The following is a 19,862-nucleotide window of genomic DNA, read 5'->3' as shown; positions in this document are numbered from 1 at the left end:
TATGAAATGGTAGCCAGTGAAATTGAACTAGAGTTTGGAAGCTGATTGATGCCTATAAATTCTAAGTAATAGCCGTCCCACCTCATTCTGCAGGATCTGTAATTTATTCAGTAAACGTTTCTGCAAATTGATATACAAAGTATTACAATAACCGACCTTTGAAAGCATGAGAGCAGTGACAACTAATTTCCTCAGATCTACCGCAATAAAAGGAAGGATCTTTCTCAAGATTTTTAGAGTGAGGAAAGATGAAGAAGTCACGGTGTTTACCTGTTTGTCAAACAACAAATGGTTGTCAAATACAATTCACAGATTTTTTACTTTTGATGCCTGCACAGGTGCATTTACTAGCTCGGATGGCCACCAGTCTGGAGACCAAAAAGAGATGGTGTTACCTAATAGCAAAACTTCAGTTGCATGCATCTGAGACAGTTCTCAACTGATTTGTGCTGGTTTCCAGATACCGAAACCACAATCTGGTATCATCTGCGTAACTAACAGCAGCGAGCCCAAATGTTTTGATAAGAATGGCTAGGGGCGTCACATATAGGTTGAAAAGGGCAGGGCTCTGGGGACTCCACAAGGAAGAGAGAATGAACTCGAAGAAATCCCATCCATTGATACAAATTGCTCTCTTTTTGAAAGAAAAGATTTAACCAGTGCAAAAGCAGTGCCACTGATACCTAGACACTCGACACGGTAAATCAAAACCTTATAATTGACTGTGTAAAAAACCAGCCAAAAGATCTAACAACATCAATGCTACAGGGTTATCTTTGTCCATGATGCTCTCAATTCCTCCGAAGCAGTAATCTAGGCCGACTCTTGGCTGTGAAAAACGAATTGAGAATGGTGCAATAGTTTATTGGATTCAAGAAAGTAGGTTAGATTCTTATTTATTGCCTTTTCCATAATCTTGGATGGAAAGGGAAGGTGAGATATAGTTCGATAATTGCTAGCGTCCAAAGGATTATGATGCAGTTGTTTTAACAAAGGTAAAATAGAGGCTACATTCCAATCTGTTAGGAAGTATCCCTGACGAAACATTTAATAAAAAATGAGGGTGAAATGGCCTGCTATAGTTATTGAAACCAACTGAACAATCTTTTTGTGAACAGGGGTCCATAGGTGACTTGGAACACATAGTAAGAATAGGATCCTGAACTTGATCCACAGTTAAAGGGGAAAAGAAAGAAAGGAATGGTGATCTAGAAGCAGATGGTATCACCAAATGAGTCTGGGGAGAAACACTTCCAAAGACTGGAGCAACAGCATATTTTTAACAACTTGCACCAAGGTACTAGAAAAGTTGTTAAAGATATCAAACACTTTTCCCTGAAAGGCAGAAACAATATTAAAACATAAGGCTTGACTGCTATCAGTTTTGTCATAGTCATTGAATTTGGAGAGTGTTTTGACTGGAGAAAAAAGTTCTCTAGTAGAGTTCTTGGCTGAGATTTCTTTGTGTGAAAAAGAGGCAGATTTCTTCACAAGTCAGAGCTTTGTATTTAGAGATTTTTTGTTTTAAACAAGGCAAATGCCAGTCCAAACGGTGTCCACAATGTCTTGTGCACAGGTGTACAGTGGCACTCAGTTTGCCTTCAATCGCACTGCTGCCAGGGGAATCTCCACAGGCAGGGCCATCTAGTGGGCAGAGTAGGTACCCCAAAGATGTTACTTGGGAGGGGTTGTTTGGGTTTGTACCTGGGTTTGGGAAGGATGTTTTTCTTTTGGGATGGGGCATTTGCCTTGGTTAGGGCTACCTTGGGTGGTAGTAGAGGTGGCTTCTGGATTTTGAGGGGTGGGTTGGAATGTGCAAGGAATGAATTGGGTGTGGAAGGGGTTGTTGTGCATTTGTGAGGGTGCGTGTGGGTGTGGCAGGGCACAGGGCAAGGTAGCAAGTAAACAGAAGACTCTCACAGGGAAAATGGGTAGGATGGTTTGGAGGGAGATGGGGCTAGAAGGTAGAGGAAGTGGTAGTGTCTGGTGAGGGTGCAGGTGTATGTGGGTCTGGTGTATGTTCTGAACATTTGAGTGTGGTGCTGTGATTCTGGTGGTGGATGTGTCTGTGGTGGTGGGTGTAGTGTATTGGGGGTGTGCTGGTGGATATTCTTTGGTGGTGGGTGCTGTGTCTGGGTGTGGGCTGCTCGCGGCGGATGTGTCTGTGGTGGTGGGTGCAGCGTCTGTAGTTGTGCTGGGGTGGGGTGGTGTCTGCTGTTTTGGATGCACACCTGTGTTTATGTACATATGTATATTTGTGTGTGGGTGTGCTGCTTGTGTCTGTGAGAGTGGGTGCATGCAAATTTGTAAGTGTGCTTAGGACAGGTCTGGGAATAGAGAATTTGGATTAGGATGGGGCAGGGGGTGGGGTACAATGTTGAGATGTTTGGGAGGCTGTGGTCAGTGAGGAGGCTACACCTTTAAAGACCTCTTTAGGCCAGACATAGCACTATGAAGCTTTCCACGTAAGCTACCCTTTGTTGCAATTGACAGGGAAGCCCATAGATGACCTTCATTAGTGCAGTCTGGCCTACAGGGATGTTCCTGGGGAGGTCAATAGCCTGCTCATTCAACGCAGCCAGGGGATAGATGCAGGGGGTGAGGTGCCTGGAGCGAAGGAGATGCCACCAATTTTAGGGGGGTAGGTGTGGCCAACTGGGGAGGAAGCAGCAGGGAGGGTGAAGATGGTACTGGGGGTTGCAGTCAAGGACGCAGTTTTTTTTTTTAGAGTTTTATATAGTGGAAACTAGACATGAAGAAATCGGGTATCAGAGCGCTTAACATAGCACCAGTTTCGTTACACAAGGACATTCATTTTTTGTTAGGCACGGGAAGATTAAGTGATTTGCCCAGAATCACAGGATGTTGAGTGTCACTGCCGAGACTCGAACCCGGTTCGCCAGCTTCGAAGTCGACCGCTCTCGCTGTAAGGCTACATCCTCTCCAGTTGGTAGGCTTCTTATTTGGTCTGCCACCACTAGGGAGTGCTCACTGGAGGACGCCTCCAAAGAATATGTTGAGGAGCTGGCATCCTCTGTTGCTCTCCCTCCAACCTCCAGGCCACTGGGCCCCTCAGTGTGTTGTGTGGGTGAGTGTGGGCATGTTTTGAGGGTGTGTGCTGTGGAGGTGCTGGGTGTGGTCATGGTGAGAGCAGCTTTGATGGTGGGTGCGGTGTCTGGTGCTGTGATTCTGGTGGTGGATGTGTCTGTGGTGGTGGGTGTAGTGTATGGGGTGTTCTGTAGTGTGGGATATATCTCTGGTGGTTGGTGAGATATCTGGGGGTGTGCTGGTGGATATTCTTTGGCGGTGGGTGCTGTGTCTGGGTGTGGGCTGCTTGCGGTGGATGTGTCTGTGGTGGTGGGTGCAGTGTCTGTGGTTGTGCTGGGGTGGGGGTGGTGTCTGCTGTTTTGGATGCACACCTATGTTTATGTACATGTTTATGTTTGTGTGTGGGTGTGCTGCTTGTGTCTGTGAGAGTGGGTGCATGCAAATATGTGAGTGTGCTTGGGACAGGTCTGTGAATAGAGAATTTGGATTAGGATGGGGCAGGGGGTGGGGTACAATGTTGAGATGTTTGGGAGGCTGTGGTCAGTGAGGAGGCTACACCTTTAAAGACCTCTTTAGGCCAGACATAGCACTGTGAAGCTTTCCATGTAAGCTATCCTTTGTTGCAATTGACAGGCAAGCCCATAGATGGCCTTCATTAGTGCAGTCTGGCCTACAGGGATGTTCCTGGGGAGGTCAATAGCCTTCTAATTCAACGCAGCCAGGGGATAGGGTCAGGGGGTGAGGTGCCTGGAGCGATGGAGATGCCAACAATTTTAGGGGGTAGATGTGGTCAACTGGGGAGGAAGCAGCAGGGAGGGTGAAGATGGTACTGGGGGTTGCAGTCAAGGATGCAGGTTTTTTTTTAGAGTTTTATATAGTGGAAACTAGACATGAAGATATCGGGTATCAGAGCGCTTAACATAGCACCAGTTTCGTTACACAAGGACATTCATTTTTTGTTAGGCACGGGAAGATTAAGGGATTTGCCCAGAATCACAGGATGTTGAGTGTCGCTGCTGAGACTCGAACCCGGTTCCCCAGCTTCGAGGTCGACCGCTCTAGCTGTAAGGCTACAACCTCTCCAGTTGATAGGCTTCTTATTTGCTCTGCCACCACTAGGGATTGCTCACTGGAGGACGCCTCCAAAGAATATAGTGAGGAGCTGGCATCCTCTGTTGCTCTCCCTCCAACCTCCAGACCACTGGGTCCCTCAGTGTCGGTGGTGTCAGCATTGGAACCAAAGTACCAACTGCTTCCCCTGCTGATGTTGGCTCCATCCCCTACGCCTGCCCCGGGTGATGCTAAAATTACATATACAATAGTTTTATTGATTCTGGTCAAACAAAATTGATCATGATCTTTGATCACAGAACAGTTTCCAAGATCTCAGATTTCACCTGCTTAAAGGCTCTCAAACTTTGCTTCAGCATTAGCGTAAGCTCATGCATTTACTCGCTATTTTCAGAAAACATTTGGTTACAGTTATGTCATTCCCCATGATAGCGCCTATATCATGTATGATCATGTCTCTTATGCATCATTATGTATCTCCAGGAACTGTTTCACAACACTGAATGGTTTGCCTTTGTAGTTTACAATAGTGAACTGTTGTCATCAAAGAGGATATCAATCAAAAATACCACTGTACAGCGCAGATCTAGAGAGTGTCTGTTACGGCCGTGAACCACGGAGGTGGAACCCAGAACGTGGCAAGCGTCAGGCGTCGGCACTGACTAGCGTTGACGAGCCTCGTGGGTGGAGCTGAGCTGAGCGGTGTGAGCAGCTGTGGCTGTCGGCGAGAGACCGCGAGTAGTGACCGCAGAGACCCTGTAGATCTTGTAGATCTTGTGGGCGAAACCGGCAGCTGCAGCGGTTGGGCAGGCAGTGACAGGCAGTGCCTGCTGTGACTGCTGTGAAGGCAGGCATTTTTGGCGGAGCAAATAATCAAGTAAGTCGACCTGGGGAGTGTTGGGGAGTGTTGGCCATAACTGCCCTAAGCCAACGAGAGCCTTGAGGCCCAAGGTAATTGGGATTATGGTCCCCTGGCATTGACCCCTGGCTCGGGCTAGTGGCAAAAGGCAGAGATCCGGCATAGATCTGGTACTGTAATTTGCGTAAAAGCTACGTAAAAGCTCACTCACCCACTCGTAGCATTGTGCTCCCGGCCATCCACGCCCCTTTGCCCTTGCCACCGCTCTCGGTCTATTCCCGCTTTTGGTCCACTCCTGTTGGTTGCCGCTGGCTCTGGTCTCTCTGGTTTTTCATCCTGCCTTCGCCCTGGTCGGCCTCGGCCCTTTAGATCTCGCTTTCGCCGCTCCAGGTCCCTGCTCAGCTCTCCTCTCCTCTTGGCCAGTCAGTCGCCCAGGTTGCCTAGTCGCTCGTCAGTCAGTTAGCTCTGCCAGCCCTGGTTCCGCTCCCCCCGCCCCCTTCAACCCCCCCAGCCCGTCGCCACCATTGCTGGCCCTACTGCCCAGAAGGAATCTGGCTCGTGACTGCTGGCCCAGTCCCCCTCCCCACGCCGCAGTGCTGCAACTCCACCGGCGATTCTAACTGGTTTCTGCTTGCTGGACAGTTGCGGACGCGGAGTTTTGGGGGGGGTTGGGAACTGGGAGTCTAGCAGGGGTCTTAGGTTTCAGGGTTTTGCCCTTGGTGCAGCTTAGGATCAGTTGATGGGAGGCCGCGAGTAGGGAACAGCAAGTGGTTGTGTAGGGACTAAGAAAGCGGGGGTGCCCTTGCGTATGCCTTCGCATACTGCTACAGTCAGCTGAGTTTGTTATTTTCGTTTAGGACAAGGTCGGACAAGCCCAGCAATCCTGACCTGGAGGCAATTTGGTCTTTTACGCCTCCTCTTGTTCCTGCAAACACATCCTGGCTTGGTTGGCGGGGCTGGCAATTAAGGGTGTGTCTGACAAAGGGTTTGAGCGAGCCAGTCTATTAATTTATAGACTTTAATAGTCTCACACAATAACAGAAGCGATGAGATCCGGGAACATGAGAAAGGCATCTCCCGCTTTAAAATGAAAGAAATCAAAACGGTTGGCTGCAGTCGCGGAGTGTGCTCTAGCCAACCCGGCGAACCCACTGGATCCCATGGTTTCACTGAAGGACCCCAACCTGCCACCAAATGGACGTCAATATATTAACAACAGCAACTTGCTACCTTCTTATATATCTTCTGTGAGCACCTCAAAATCCTTTTCGCTTCTGAACTATTTTAAAAAAGCCCCTGAGGCAATTAAGTCTTGCGATCTTAATCAAGCCACTGAGCCAAATACGCAATTGCCTCATTTGTTTCCAAAACCATCTAACACCCCGGTTCATACTCCGGACGTTTTCATTTTGGGTCAGTACCTGACGTTCGGGAAACTGTTTCAGAATGCTCAGTGATTGCAACTCAAACACCGGTTCTAAGCCACCACCAACCCTCATCAAGTCAGTCTTCTCCTCTCCACGACACCGTTAATCAAGAGTTCTGTCCTAATCAGCAACCTTTCGTGAGTTCGACCTATAACTTAAGTCTCCAAGCCCCGCATGTATCTCAATCAGAGAATCTTTTGGTTATGTCATCACATAACCCCCAGGAGTTTGAGGTGGCCCCCATTGCGCCTCACTCTCATTTAACTTTTCCACAAATTCATGGTCAAAAAGACTTGGTCTCTAACTTTGATATACTCAGTCCTTGCCCACTACAGGTCTCAAGTTTCCTGGAGGGGATTCCAGAGCTAATCAAGCCTCAACAATGCCCATTCCCATCCCCTGCAGCAATAACAGCTTTTCCAAAGGTTTTACAAAAAACAGAATCAAAAGACCAACGGCTAGTGGATCTGTCTCTTTCCTCTATGATCTCTCACAACTCACTCAACAACCCACCTAATTCTAGATCTAAAACGGAGCTACACCATGACGCCTATGCAATCACGAGTATCTGGCCCCAATTACTTCAGACTTTTCAATCTACAGTCACGGCCCTAAACTATCACTCCGACAAATTAGACATCCAGGTGGATTTATTGAACACTTTAGCATTGTTTACATCAGGGATGGATAGTAAGCTGGATAAATTGAACAATCTAATAACGAGTGCGCAAGCATCTTCAAAACTAGTTCAGTCAGTCTGTTGCTGCTCGCCCATTATCGATTCCCTTTCCTCGCTCCCAGATTTTCTAACTAGTGTCCTAAATGAAGTAAAGTTGCTGAAGAGTGGTGGCGTACCGTCACGTCCTGATCAACTTTCTCGAACGCTCCCAATTCATAAATCAGAATTGGTGAATATCCCGTTACCAACGACCACTGGGTTACAGACGAGAGGGGAACGAAAACCTTCTATGATACAGACCGACCACCAAGATGACTCTCATCAAGTCCAAGGTACTCCATGTCTGATGGCACCGTTTGTACAAGCGGTTACAAGCCCTCAGACAGCAAACGGGCTTCACGATTTCATCGATAACAATGTGGCAGGGACAAGTGTCAATCCAGCTGCCGTTGCCCCAACCATCTCTGAAACACACCATCCTCCCTCGCCACCTTGCAGTAAGAGAGAGCGCAAACGTCAGGGAAAACAAAGGAATAAATTAAGACTTAATACAAAAGCCGACCTTCCTAAATTATTCCCGTTGTTTTCAATTGCCACCAACAAAAACACTCTAAGCGCTCTACAATCTCCAGCAACGCCAATAAGTTCTTCTCGAAGCCCCCACATGGCAGATTTAACCACAACTGCCAATCAACAGATCCTTGCGAGCAGTCTTGAGCGTAGCACCTTACCAGCTGAAAACGGGGTATTAGAGTCTCAGCCGGACATAAATAATCCAAGAGGCAAATCTATTGAGTTAACTACAATGAGGTCATCAGTCAAAACTCTCCAACCCCAATCAGTAGTGCCGCTAAGTCCATCTCGGCATAGATCTAATTTTCATAATACAATCTTCAACAATACATCAATTTTATTGAAAGATTCTCGGATACTCAGGCAAGGCACACGGGACCTTCCTCAACCCCAACAGAGAGCACATTTAGACTCCCTAATTGCCAAAACCACACAGCCCAATTTAAGCCTGAATACCGATATCGCTAAAAGCGACCCACAGCATTTAAAAATTCTTCTTGCCCCCGAATATAAATGAAAAGGTCGGCAGGATATACTTAATAGATCAAATATAATTAAATTAGTAAATGGTGTTCCGGGTTTTGAGGCTTTGACTTCAGCCGATATCGAGTCTATTGAATTTCTCCCTCCAAGGGGTACCCTACCCTCAGAGGTAACCCTGGTGTCTTTTAAGTCCATCACTTGGGTACGAGTATTCTTAGATCAAAAAGACACATTTCAGAAATAGTGGATCAAAATCTACCCCCACTCCATTCCAGGCTACCCTACAGTGCTATCACAACAGTCCCCCACCTCGCTAAGATTTGATAGCTTTAGGTCTGGAGGGAAAAATAGGCCATACTCAATCCTAAAAAACGCCTTAGGATCAATACAATCAACTGAAGATGGACGGTCTAATCTCCTGAATTCCGATAAAAATCCTGACTGGGGTTGGCTACCAGCCACCCTGTCTCGTAATACATCAGATTGACCATGTGACGAACACTGTGCAGCTCAAACCCGCAAGGCCCAGGTCCAATCAAGATGCCACCTATCTCCTCTTATAACTACCTCGACCCCTCAGTCACAGTCATTGCTTACCCTATGTTCATGGAATATTAGTGGTCTCTCTCAGAAAATCACCAACTTGGAGATGCCTTCCTTTATTTTTGGTCATGATTTAATAGCCCTTCAGGAAACCTGGGCCTCCCAAATCAGTCCAGTCATTGGTTTCATCGAATTCTGGAAACCGGCAATTAGAACCTGTCTCTATGGCCACCCCAAAGGTGGTCTGTCGATCTATGTCTCAAATAATTTAAAAGGCCCGATTGAGTTGTTGAACTTTGACGAAGACTGGTTACTCGGAGTCAAAATTAGCGCATGGAACAAACAGCGATCTCTTTTACTCCTGAATGTGTACATTAATCAGAGCACTCGCTCAAAAAAAGCCCATCTAACACGTTTAATGAAAATCGTGTGTGACCTGGCGGTGGATTATCCCCATTCTGATTACATTATTACCGGAGACTTTAATACCAACCTCTTCCAGGGTAATCCTATTGATTATGAAGGGCTTTTTGCATTCACAACTACGGAAGTCAAGGCACAGTCCAAACCCCCAAACCAAGTGTATTGTGGCCTTGGCGAGCTTTGTGTGCTGCAATTTTACAGCATAGGTTTTCTGGTGATGAACGGCAGATCTATGAATGATACTCCACCTAACTGGTCCTGGACAAATGGCCGTAAATGCTCCTACTTAGACTATACCATCTGTAATTCAGCGCTGTTCCACCACTTGGGTAATTATAGCATTCTTCCTCGATCAGAAAGTGATCATCGTCCACAAGTGGTTACCCTCAATATACAGCCAGAGTACCATAAACTTGCTTCAACAACATGCACAGGAATCTACACAGAAAACCTAAAACGGTTAAGATGGAATGACGACATCAGCTCAAACATCATGAAAGCATGCTTGGCATTTATAACAGAAAGCACGGATGCAGTGGTTTTCTCCACTGGTGCGTGGTCGTCCTTCTGCTCCCAATTGATAAGCCGTTTTCCATCTAAACAACATGTACACAAGGCTCCTTTTAGCCGCCAGTTTTCAGTCTCCAGTCAAACTAGGGCATTGAAGAAATCTAGAGACAAAGCTCTGCGGATTCTCAAGACATCCCCAGGAAACAACGAGTTCTTGATTGGGTATAAAACCAACCAAAATTACTCAGGGAGGCTATACAAATTGACAAACGGCGCCACCTAGGCCAATTTTGGTGTAAACTTTTATGGGAGAGCAAAAACTGCAACTCTAGAAGATTCTGGGCCTTAATTAATCGCCAAAACTCCAGCTCATCTAGATTTGGGACAACAAATATTGCAGAAACCGAATGTTGTCATTGCCATTTTGCATATTAAGTTCCTTTACCATTTACACACCAGTGAAGCTTTTAATGCAATTTGAAGTTTTTAACAAATACTGCTTTTATGCTATGGTTTTTTGCCTTTTTTAACAATGTGTATTGCTGTTACCACTGTACAGTGTGTTCACAAGGCACTAAAACCTGCATACTGTTCATTTTCAAAAAGTTAAATATGAATAAATGGGTGTGACCAATACTGCAGTATTGTACCAATATTAGCCTAGACTGAAAGCCGGTTGTCTTGTTTTGGACATTTTACAATGATAACACTTTCTCCAAGTCACTAAAGTATATTTCCATTGACAAAAATGATACATGAATTCTGTACTGAAGTAGTTTAGCAATGTATCACACACTATGTACATGCCTAGACTTTTGAAAACAGTCAGAAACAAAGATTTGGGGATTTGACAAATTACTTCTACAGCATAAGTAAATACATAGCCCTTGAAACATTTCTAGTACACTTCCGTACAGAGCAAAAACATTTTCACATTTCATTCCTATAGTTATTTGAAGTTTGTTGTGTCTTAGTGAAATTGATTCACTAAATATGCTGGCTTTCACTAGTGCAAAATTCGTTAGAACATCACAGTAGTTTTTCTTATATAATACTCACTTCAAACAATCACATATAACTAACAATATGCAACATATTACACCTTGATGCATTTCAACAGTTGCCTAATGAGGCATGTGTTTGACCTAATTTTGAGTTTTCCTAATGGGATACTGCAACATATATGTGATAGAACGGTCCATTTTGCAAAATCCCTTTAAGTTAGCCATTTATCTCCATCATTGCTTGATCATCTGGACATGACAAAGGATATTGAGAAATGCTTTAGGGTATGCGTTGTTCTGTCACCGATTTGTACACATTCCTGCCTGCGTTTCAACAAAAATTGTATGGCTATCACAATTATTTGTCAAAAAACAGACTGGATTAAACACACATATTTGTGAAGGAGTGAGACATCATGCTAATTTGTCACTTTTAAAATGTATGAAGCTGAATTTCTGATGCAAAACACAATTTGGATATGTTTTGATTGCAAAATGTAGCCACTCATACTGATATCACTAATCATTTTGGATAACATGCTCACTCTTGTTTGTGTACAATTCCAGCTTACCAATGTGATGTTTGGCACATCAAATGTATAATAAGTGCCTAGTATGCAAAGAAGATCCTCGTTCAGTGATGGGCATGTTCTACGACCACTGATTCACCCCTCCAGACCACCATCAAATTGACATATTTGGAAACATATGTGAAAACAGCACTAATAAAGGAACACACCATAGGGAGGGTGTTAGAACTGGGGGCTCTGGTTAGCTATTGTATGCACGTAAGTCAGGCAAAACTGTCAGGGCAAGTAAGTTGCACACCACAGATAATCTGTGCTCACCCCCGGTAGGCTCCTATTATGAATCGGGATTTGCCCTGTTAATCCTCACTCATCCAGGCACAAAAACCATTGTAAATACAAACAGCAATGCAGAGGAATAAATAGATAAACTCTATTTTTTGCAGGAAAAAACTAATTGATCCCTCATGTTGAGCATACATTCTGTGCACTTATTTGATTTAACTCCATTACCAACAACAGTAAGTGTAGTCAAATGATATATTTATCTTTTAAATGACACAACATACAAACCATATACAGAATTAAATACATTATCTACTGGCGGTCGCCAGAAGGTAGTTATAGTTAGGACCTAGTTACTATAGGAAAATGGCAACATTCTATTCCCAATAACTTTGGCGCCGATTGACGAATCTTCGCGAAATTTTCAAAACTAATTCTTTGTTGAGATCAGCTCCTATGTTGTAAGTTTGGGGGTGATTCGTCAAGGGGGGGCCGAGAGAAAATGTGGTCCCAAAACGTATTTTCTCCATTTTAATTTCCATAGGAAACTTTAGACAAGGCTACAGGTCGAATGGGTAAACGGAATTACCCCAAATTTGGCAGGGAGAATGGTCTTGGTCTGGAAAGCAAGTTTCTGTTTATTTGGTGTAAATTCGTTCAGTAGTTTTTGAGAAATATCAAAATTTACAGATATCGCTATTTGGGAATTCTGGCATCTGATTGGCTGAAGCGTTACGAGCACGAGCTTGTTGCTGATTGACTGCGAGCGGTGCGAGCGGTTGCAACTAGGAAGTGTTGGCCACCATTTTGTGATTCCGTTTAAGCGAGTAAGGTGAAACAAGGGGGGAAAAGGGGGGAAAGAAGTGGAAAATAGGAGGGTAGGAGAACTATAACCTCTGTGGGGTGTTTAGGGTGTGCTATAGAGGGGGTGCTATGTGTTTATCCTAAACAAGGGAACCCGTAAGGTGGGAAGGACCTTGTGTACTCGCTATTTTGAAAAACAATTGGTCCTTCAAACATACATAAGTGTAAGAACAATGAATATAGACCAGAATCAGTACTATATGAAGTGAAAATGTCCAGCCGGACATATAGATTTAATATTAACCGTGATAATTCGGAATTACGCAGAGCGTAATAGAGTGGGACACAGTCCCGTATCCGTCAACAAACAAAACATTTAGAGACAATCCCTTTTACTTTTGGCAATACTGTTAATAAATCCAATGGTTTCTCTAATTGCAATACATGTAACGTCATCTACTGGATTCAATGCCCCTGCCATAAGAATTACTTTGGACAGACCACCCAGAAAATCAAGACCCGTATCGGACAACATTGTAGCAGGATCCGTTGTAACACCCCAAATGCGCCCCTGGTCGAACATTTTAACCATGTTGACCATAAGGACAATGAGATTAAATGGACTGTACTGAAAACTGTTAAGCTGCCACCAAGAGGTGCAGACCTAACACAGATTTGGAACAAAGAGGAACTTAGGCTCATTATCCGCTTGGACACAATTCAAATTGGTTTCAACAGAAGTGAGGACTGGACAACCTTAATTTAAATCCTACCTTAATCTTGCATTATAAACTTTAATTCTGTAATTTTTGCTTTTGTCCCTTCAGGATTCAACCAAAACTTTTGATTATTAATGTTGTCAAATGCTTCATTCCATGTCACAAAACGTCACCTTATTAGCTCTCACAGTGTGCACCTCTCTACTCACCCAACATGGCTGCCAATTCCATCACAAATCCGCGTTTGCACGCTTCCGAACGTCACCGAGCATGCATGATCACGTGCCCCACACAGCCCCTTATACTCCCGGAATCGCGGGCTCCCTTCACTAGCGATTGAGCTCGTCCTGATCATCATGACCACACGGTAAGAACACGCCTTGCCTGCGCTAGGGTTTGCTCCACCACCCGACCCGCCTATCTCCTGACCTTCCCCTTTTCCTTCTAGGCTACCTTTATGATCGGCAAGAGGACCTATACCGCAACGGACGCCCAAACCGTTATCAATTAACCACCGGCACCGCCACTTCAGTAATTATCGGAACCCACCCACTAAGTGTGCCCCTATCTCCAAATGCACAGCTAGGTGAGTATCTGTCCTGCCAGATACCACCTCGATCTACCCACTCCATCCCTGCGTCTAACTCCACACTCCTCCTTCCCAACAGAGGTCTCTACCCCCGGACCGCTTCCTTCTCCCCCCGCGCACTCAGAATTCCGGTGAGTGTCCATTGTGCCTACAAAGCTTAGCAAACCTTGACACCGCCGCATGTTCACTTAAACGCTTGGAGCACTCTGAAATAACACTCCGGCATCTCTTCGTTTTCACAGGATTAGGGCCACAATCGCTTCTGGCACACCCTAGTACCCCTTCACTGGTTCAGATCGCGCTCGACGCTTATTCTTCTCATGTCATCAGCTACGCATTTATTCTCATCCATATCACCTCCATAATTTTAGATTTCTCCTCCTCACTGTTTCTTACCCCTATTCACTACCACCGACTGTATGCATTTTCCGTCTTCATCACTTCTCTCACGCATCACTTCCCTGGTTCATGAGTACAGGCTGTGTCACCCTGAATCCACATGCCTTCTGCCTAATTTGAAACCTGAAATTCATACTGTTGTTTACGGCACTATCATCAGTTAACTGAGGTGACTAAGCAATTTTCTCTCAATTCTGCTTTAATTCTAATGAAACTCATATCGTTGTGAATAGCATAACCTGACTACCATTGGTTAACTGAGGAGACTTTGTGTTATATTTTTCTCTTATTTCTGCCTAGATTCTAATGTCTTGTTTCCTGCCTCCCTCCCTGTTCTTTCTAATTACTTCACAGGCAGTGTGCTCTCAGGCTTGTCATTATTTCGTCCTGATGATGATCTATGTATCTTGTTATAGATCGAAACGTCGTCGACTTGTTGAACAGCATGCACGTTAAACAATGTGTTAAAAGTAGTGCATTACTGTTTACTTTCTAAAGAGCTTGCCCCTATTATCTGGATCGGCGTTAAGCTTGATTGTTTCGCCTGAAAAATGTCTAAATATATGTGATTTTCTCTAAATGTTTTGTTTGTTGAAGGATACAGGACTGTGTCCCACGCTATTACGCTCTGAGTAATTCCGAATTATCACGGTTAATATTAAATCTATATGTCCGGTTGGACATTTTCACTTAATATAGTACTGATTCTGGTCTATATTCATTGTTCTTACACTTATGTATGTTTGAAGGACCAATTGTTTTTCAAAATATAGGGGGTGCTAAGCGAAGTATTTACCTCTACCGGTGTGTAAGTGGTGGGCTATGGAAATTAAGTGAGGTATTGGGTAGAGTCTGATGTGGGTAAGTTGAGCTGGTGCGGGACTCGGGTATTAAAGTGTGAGCCCAAATTGTGTGTCTTATGCTGTAAAGTCATGTGCCGTAGCTGCTGCACTACAGTTGTGGAAGTAGTGTCCGGGTGTGTTTATAACTACTAGGACAAACTATTGACCCGTACTGGTATGAAAGTCCTGGGGTACGGAATATATGTGAAGTATTGTCTAGAGAGTCATGTTGCTAAGCTGAGCTGCTGCTGGAGTCGGGGATTAAAGCGTGAGCCCAAACTGTGTGTCATATGCTGTGAAGTCATGTGCTCTGGCCACTGTGCCACATCTGTGCAAGTAGTGTCAGCATGTAGTTATAGGTACTTGGATGAACTTTTGTTTAGAACATTGTAGCTTGTGTATGGTGCTTAGGTGGTGTTGTATAGGGAGTGCGAAGGTAAATCAAAATGGTATTTGTAGAGTGCAAACTGCTCACCCCTATGGGTGAGTAGAGCTGGGGATCAAAGCGAGAGGTCTGTGCTGCAAAGTGAGATGTCTGGCCGCTGCGCCACAGCTGTGTGGAGAATACATTTTGGCGAGGGTGCAGGAGTAGGCGTTATCTGGCCCTAAAATAGCGGGCCTAAGTTGTAAGTTATAGGGTGGCTCTAAAAAGATCCCTTGTGTTCATTAGTTGGAGCTATATATAAGTGTGAATGCACAGCTTCAAGTTATTCAGGAAAACTCGGTTTCCCTGATCTGTGAAGTGTACTTCTGTATATATCCGCCATATCAAAAAGTATGTTGTTGTTGTATATGGACCCCATTTTGTGGTCTCTGAGGTATGCAGAGACAGCTTTGTTTACTTTTTTCCGAGGTTTTTCAATCTGAGGACAAAATTGTTTGGACCATTTCCACTTCTGTCTTTGGCATATATTGGAATATACAAAGACAGTTTGAGGCAAAAGTAACATCAATTGTCCAAAGGTGTCCTTCATAAACCTTTCCAAATCTACCCCAGTCAATGTGCCTAGGTCGTTTCCACCACAGTGCACAATCATGAGGTCAGGGTGTTGGAGATGCAAACAGGTTTTACCAAAGGCAACAATTGGTGCCACTTCAATCCTCTCTGTCCAAACAATTGAATGTCCACATTTTGTAAACCTAGGTCTAATTCAATACGTCTCTGTTCTGCATACCTCTTGCACCATAAAACATAGCTATGTCCTACGATCCACACTAGCATTTTGAAGGTATGGCTGGAAGGTATGGAAAGATGTCAGTAGCTCATGCAGTTCCTTCGTAGAATAAGAGATATGCTTAAAGATGGGGAACTAGTTTCTTTTCGCATACAAAACGGTACCTGATTGGGAGATGAAAAGCATTGTTTTTTAAAAGTAGGGTGCACATTTGTTTAGTGGAAAAGTATGTTTGTGATTGGTTAAGAAAAAGCAGTTTGCACGTACATATTATAGTACATATTATAGGATAATATTTGCTCAACTCAACCACACCTGCTACTTGCATTTGGAAGGCACTGTTCGAACTTAAAACAATTGTGAACTTTTAACCTGCACGTGCCATTAAATGTTTGAGAAAATGTTGCAAAAAAATATCTTTGGGTTTAAAAAAATTGATGAACTTTTAACCTCCACGTGTTGTAGAATGTTCTAGAAAGTGTGTTGATAGAATACGTTGCATTTCTGACTTCGATGTGTACTTGAATATTAAAAAAACTATTTATATGGAAAAGTAGAAAGACAGTAATAGAGAGAATTTTTGAAAGCTAAAAGAATCAAGGAACTATTGTAATTTGTTCTGGATTACCTACTGGTGGTTGACAGTAGGTAGTTATCACTGTTAACGGTCTGAAAGTGCGGTGTTGCTCAGAGTGGCATGGTGGTGATATGATATGGTGCTACACTTGGGTATGAAACCGAGAGTATAAACCTTGAGGTCATTGCTGTAAAGTGATGTGGTCTGGTGTTTGTAGCATATGTGTGCAAGTAGTGTTAGTAGGCATTTATACCATACAGGGAGTGGGAAGCGAAATACTGACCGCTGCTGGGTGTTGATAGTATACCAGAAGCGGGAAGCGAAGTAGTTACGCCTACCGGTGTGAAGACTTGGGGATGAAACCGAGCTGATTGCTGTAAAGTGATGGGCTCTGGGTGGTGTAGGATACTAGCTGCTGTAGTATAAGTGTGTAAGTAGTGTTAGTATGCGTTTATAGTATATAGGGAGTGGGAAGCGAACTACTCATCCCTACTGGTGTGAAGACTCGGGGATTAAACCGTGAGCCTAAATTGTTAGCTCATTGCTGTAAAGTGATGTGCTCTGGGCGCTGTAGCATATTTGTGGAAGAAGTGTTAGTTTACGTTTAAACAATATAGGGAGTGGAAAGCGAAAGTCTTACCCCTACCGGTGTCAAGACTCGTGGATGAAACTATGAGCTCATTGCTGTAAAGTCATGTGCTCTGTGTAGTATTCCATTGTAAGTCATAATAGAATGTTAGTATGTAATTCTACTAAAATCTAAGGGGCATATTCTCAAGGAACGGCATTAAAATTATCACCGCTTTAGTCGGCAGGAAACTGCCACTAAAACGGCAATAATGGGCTTGATAATATGCCGTAGAGAATTCCAATAGAAGCCCATGTTAACACAAGAACATGGGCTTCTATTGGAATTCTCTACGGCATATTATCAAGCACATTATCGCCGTTTTAGCTGCAGTTTCCTGGCGCTAAAGCGGCGATAATTTTAACGCCGTTCCTTGATAACATGGCCCTCAGTATGTAATGTTAGAATGTAGGGCTGTCATGAGGGGAACCTTGAGGAGTTTGTACATGGTGCTGGATTAGACGGTCGCTTTGATGTCTGCTCCTGTTGGTGGTTGTTTCAGGTGTCTTGTTTTCTTGTAATAAATCTACTTATTGGATTCACTGCTGTCTGCCTCTTCACTACATAAATTTGGTGACGAGTGGGAGAAGGCAAAAAGAAGGCACCACTCAGCAATATTTCAAAATTGCTTGCGTTGTGCTGAAGACCCATTTTGTTTGTGTAGCTGTTTCTACTCATGCCAGGGTTGTCGGCTCTTTGAACTATGTCATCCGATTTCTGATAGGATTTATATTTTTAGATTTTGCGCTTCCTCTGCTTCTTCACTACATTCTGGTCGCTGTACTACACGTGTGTAAGTAGTGTTAGTATGCGTTTATACTAACAAATGCATCATGGTAGTAGGGAGGGCGACCTCTCAGGCGCAGCTCATACAATGTCCCGGGGTGTGCATTCGCTGGACATTTGTGTTTGCTATTAGAGGGTGGTGCATGGCTTCCACGCTGTGATAGCAAATACTTGTTCATCTACTTGAAGCGAGAGGAGGAAAACCTTGTATCACTGTAATAGATGGTATGCGGATGGTAAAAATGGAGAGAAAAAAACAAACAAAAAAAAAGCGAGGTCTCACCCGTTCTTTTAAATGAGGCCCCTGGTGGGTGGGTAATGTTCCGTGGTCAATCCAATTATTATATTGCGGGGTCTCTGTAGGACTGTAGATCTTAATGTCACATGTAAATTAGGTGCGGAAGGGCACAGAGATGTTTTGCAGCCTAGGGGAGTGGCACCTTCCCGGGTATTGTTTACAATTGTTCGGGGGGTTCGAGGCCAACTGACGTCCGGGGATCGCCACACTCCGGGTCTTCATTTAAATATGCAGGGTGGGCCTCGGCAGTCCCTGAAGCCTCGGTGGTCCTAGGCAGTGCCTTATTTGTTCTGTAATCACACGGGCAGTACTTATGGTGTTATAAAGTGATACACTCATAGAACTCTTGCAGTTGTACAATTACCCAGGCTTCATTTGTCTAATAGTCAGTTAGATTATGTTTGGTAGGTGCACTCTAATAATAAATAATGTTGTCCTTAAAATTTCATATAAACAGATGATTTTCACAATAAACAATAAAGTGTCGTCAGAAAAAGAAGACCTATACACTCAGTTATTTATTTGAAAAAATAAGTAACCTTTAGTAAAACAGAAATAAATTGAAATGTAACTTTAATAGAACAGTATTATAAAAATAACGTGGGTTGGACTCCAGTGGAAGCAGCGTAGAAAACCTGCAAGACAAAAATGAAACATAAGTATGTGTACGATGTGGAAGAGGTCAAGAAAGGTAGTCCGAGTGAAAGGACCATAGTGAGAATGGAAGGGAGGGGGAGTGGGTGGAAGGGAGAAGAGGAGGGAGAGTCAAAAGAAGAGAGGGAGGAGGAGACAGAGCGTTGGCCTATTGCACACAACCCTTAGTGTTTACCCTCCGTCACCTGTTTGTCTGGGACGCGGGGGTCTGCGAGAAAGAGTGTGCTTCAGCAAGTCCTTAAAATTAAATAAATGAGGCCAGAGATTATGGGCAATATTATGAAGGAAGGGCAATAAGATTATCGCCGCTTTAGCGGCAGGAAACTGCCGCTAAAGCGGCGATAAGGGGTTGATAATATGCCCTTGTGAATTCTCTCAGAAGCCCAGGTTCTGGTGTCCATGATGGAAGGTGTCAAAATGCCAGGGCATCATTGTGGGGTCAGTTCCCGCTCCGCCCTTCTTGTGGCAATCAATGGAATGTCTGAAAAGGGAGAAATAATTTAATCGTGGAAACGTCTGGAGGTAAATGAAGGTTTATTTCAAACTTGATAGAAATTAGGAGTTGAGTGCATCCTTCGTTTTTGAAGTACGATCTACCAACTGTTAGTGGTAATCGTGGTTCAAAGAGGAGTTGGAGTGCACGAGAATACACAAGGTTAAATAATAATATGTTATGCCAACGTTCACATACAAAAGAACAGAGCGCATGCTAGAAGCATAATGTGCGTGTAATGCAGTGGCGGGAGCCTGTGTGCATGTACACTTTGTAAGGAGCTCACTACAGTATCCTAAAAGCCAATGCCACGTGTCTGTAGGGCAGCGCTGCCTGCTGGCTCAGGCCTAAATTACTGTCCAGTAGGTCCTTAAAATTAGACCAATGTGCCTGAATGAGGTCAGAGATCACATCATTACGCACAGCAACATCGCTTTTTTGCACGTGCGCACTCAGGGAGATGCAC

This window comes from Triturus cristatus, chromosome 5_2 (genome assembly GCF_964204655.1).
Source record: "Triturus cristatus chromosome 5_2, aTriCri1.1, whole genome shotgun sequence".
NCBI classification, from domain to species: Eukaryota; Metazoa; Chordata; class Amphibia; order Caudata; family Salamandridae; genus Triturus; species Triturus cristatus.
The sequence above is the reverse complement of the archived record's forward strand: the minus strand, read 5'-3'. Positions refer to the sequence as shown.